Genomic DNA, 3,651 nt, shown 5'->3' on the forward strand with positions numbered 1-3,651 from the left:
GTTTCTCTGATGAAAGTGAGTTGGGCTAGCTTCTGGCCAGTAACTAAATTGAATCCCAGTTTCCAAGACATCAGACAAATATCAAACAAGAACATCAACAGGGTAGATATCAGGTAGAGTTTCCCAGACTCTACTGTTGCCTTTTCCCACCTGCCATTTTAACCTATTACAACTGTTTTAAGTCCAGAGCCACCATATTCTCTTCCCACAACGTCAGTGTAAATGCTCCAGCAATAGTTAGCATTATCTAATCAGGGGTAATTCTTAACAATACTGGTTTTTGATTGTAGAAGTCAGCTGTAGGTCATTGTTTACCAGGTCTTAAGACAATTTAAGGTGTTTGAGTGAATGCTCCAAGAAAATACTCTGTGCAGAAGCTAGGGAGTGGAGTGCTTCAGCCACTAAGTATGAATGACACTCCACCATGACTTCCAACCCGAAGTCTTAGAGACCTCAGGCACATGAACTGTAATGAAATTCAGGGCCTGAGTCTTCAGCTGCTCTGTACTTTGGAGGTCAGCCAGGATTGAGTGTGTATGCAGCATTCTCCAAAGGGAGGTTCCTGCAGAGGGCATCCTCACACATGATCTTCAAATCCTCCAGACCATACCTGTCAGTAGCTGCCAGCATACCAGTGACCAAGAAATGACTGTAGAAGTGTGGCAACTTTCCTGTGTAAATGAAGCCCATCATCTCTTTGAAGACTTGGGGATCCAGTTCATGGCCTCAGCTCAGTTCTTTAGGCTCTCCTGCATTTCATGTTCAAATATGGCTCTGAAAACTGGAGAAAGAGCTGCTAGGATGGCCTTGCAAGCCCTGAATTCCTGGCCAGCTACCACCTGGCAGCAGTCTGTAAAGAGAGAATTCTCCCACAGCTCTCCTAGGTCATTGGCCAACATCTGCCTTGGATCCCTGTCCAGGCCTGCTAAAAAAGTGTCCTGATATGCTTACCTTGCAGCACAGGGTGAGCTGGTGTTCAGGAAGAAGTAGATGTCAAACACTGGGCTTGTAATATTTTCCTGAATTCCCTCCATATAAAATGAAAAGTTGCTAATGATCCACTTGTAACAGAATTTCTGAACACTGATGTGTGTAGCCTCAGCCTTTGGCTTCAAGGTACCCTGACATTTCGGCTGGAGGTAGTGTAGAGGTTAATGTTGATCTGAGAAAAAGTACAAGTTATTTATTCTTCATCCTATAGGATACAATTGTAGATCTATTTTAGACTTTACTTTCAGTTTCTCCAAAATTGCTCCTTCCCCAATGTTGGAAATGTGTATTTATGCAATTTTCTCTCCAGGTTTCAATATTTGTTTTCTAGAAGACTATACTGACATGTAGTGACTTAACTCTGTTTCCCCCTCTCTGTCTCATCTCTCTCTCTCTCTCTCTCTGTGTGTCGCTGTCTCTGTTCTTGCCTCTGCATGTGTATATCTCTGTGTGTATTTACTGATTCTTTGGTCAATGGTAACTAGTTTTGGCCAGTCTACCCAACATTGGAAGTGTCTAGAAAATTTTATACATTCTTATTTCAAGTGTGTTGTATTAGTCAGGGTCCTATGGAAAAAGTACAGAATGAATTCCTTTATATAAATATAAAGTGGAATATGAGAATATCATGCAGGGTACTGTTATGTTAATATTACAATGGATAAAACTAGTACTAATTCCATGAGGTTTGAAGTCTCAGGTGTTCTTTTTTATGTACCTAAATTCTGAAGATGGGCTTGCTAGTAAGATGAGAGCAAGCAAAGACTCAATGATTCCTTCTTCCATGTGCTTACATATGTGCTTACATAGGCCTCCAGCAAAAGGTGTGGCCCAGTTGAAGGTGTGTATTCTAGTCTCAAGATCTAGATTAAAGGTGCATTTTTCTACCTAAAGCATTGGTATTTGAACTGTATCTAATTTATTTTAAGTAAATAATTTAAAAGGCATGCCCACCAGTTTTATTCATTACTTAACTCCAGACAGGAAGAATAGCCACCACCAGTGTACTTTGCTTTCTGCGGTAAATGCTCCATAACCGAGGGGACAATGTCCATCTCTGCATGGCTATTATTTTCCCTTGGAATGGTCTTACACTGATTTTTGACATAAACATGATCAGGGAAGGAATATTTCCCTTACCTTGTCAGATGTCTGAGTGGTCACAAAATGGAGAGCAGCAGGAAAAGTTCCTATATGGTGGGCAGGAAGCAGATCCCCAAACCTCTGAAGGTGGCTTTCTTATTTCCTGTGTGTTACTCCAATCAGACCCACAGACCTTGTGATGGCTCTGCCCAATTTGATTGGTGGTCTTATACTTCCCCCTCAGGAATTTGTCCTTGGAAATCCCTTTTCAGAGTCACTCGAGAGTTCAGGAATACCCTAAATGCTTCTCAATTTAATCCCTTTAATTGGCAGGATTCATCTTCTCCATACCTCGTAGTCTCCATTCTCTACTGGTGAGTTCTGTCCTCTTCAGATTCGGATCTGCAGTGCATGCTCTGCTGGGCCTCAACAGGGAGAGATTTTGCTGTTTGCCAATACCTGCAGCACATATTCAAAATTTATCAAAGTTTAGGGTTTGTAAGTACCACCCTTATGTAAAATGAAATGTAAAACTCTGCCTACCTCTCTGATCTCTCCAGTTCTTCATATCTTAGACCTACAGTCTAGAGGACACCTAAATGACTAGTGATTCAATCAGCTCAGTCACTCCCAGCTCTCCTGTATGTCTGGCTCCAATGCCACATATTCCTCGATACAGGATTACTCAATCAATTGGTTTTGATTTTTGATTTCTTCCTTAGACTTATTGCTAGTATTAGCATCAGGGGTTCTTCAAATCCTCAAAAGACTGGAATCAGATCTTTCACCATTTTTAGACACTGGTATCTAAAATGAAGATGATTTTATCAGACTGAAAGACCACCAGGGTGGGGAAGACCCCCACTCAAATCTCGAGACGATGCAACCTTCCAAGAACTCACGAGAAACCAGTCTTGATGTAATAAACAAGAGGTGTATTTGAGGAACCAGAGCTCTGGGGATGACATGTATCTCACACAGGAGATAGAGGAGTAGACCCGGAGCCCAAATAGGGGATGGTATTTATAGGGAAAATTACATAGGTAGTTGGCAACAGTTACACAAAGCAAAGCAATTTCACTCGTTTGTTTACATTGGCACACATGATCTAACTTGGGCTCAGTTCAACTCCAGGCCACCTTGCTTCTGGGGCGAGCTGACCCCAACTCTTTTTATGTTCAGCCAGGCCTTATCGAGGCTGGATGGTTTAAGTTCAGCCAGGCCTTATCGAGGTCAGGTGGTCTATGGCTGGACTACTTCCCCATAACATGTGATGTTATTCTTTTGTGAGGTGCACTGACCCTCACAGCAGGGTCAGTGGGGGATAGTTTAAAAATCTTTATTCTTGGGGGTTGGGGATTTAGCTCAGTGGTACAGCGCTTGCCTAGGAAAGGCAAGGCCCTGGGTTCAGTACCCAGCTCCAAAAAAAAGAACCAAAAAAAAAAAAATCTTTGTTCTTTCAAGACATACCTCCAGAGGTGACAGAGCAGTTGGCTTTCTAACATGTTTGTTGTAATCATAACTATTATTCATCTGTATTTATTGTCATCTCTAAGGCTTTCTGCCTCCACATGCCAA

At 42.0% G+C, this 3,651-nt stretch overlaps 1 pseudogene; it reads right to left on the reverse strand.

The window, feature by feature from the left end:
* Nucleotides 1-401: 401 nt before the first annotated feature.
* LOC147996401 (TD and POZ domain-containing protein 5-like) lies at nt 402-981 on the reverse strand (annotated as a pseudogene).
* Nucleotides 982-3,651: the final 2,670 nt, after the last annotated feature.

This window comes from Rattus norvegicus, chromosome 2 (assembly GCF_021556685.1).
Source record: "Rattus norvegicus strain SHRSP/BbbUtx chromosome 2, alternate assembly SHRSP_T2T, whole genome shotgun sequence".
NCBI lineage: Eukaryota > Metazoa > Chordata > Mammalia > Rodentia > Muridae > Rattus > Rattus norvegicus.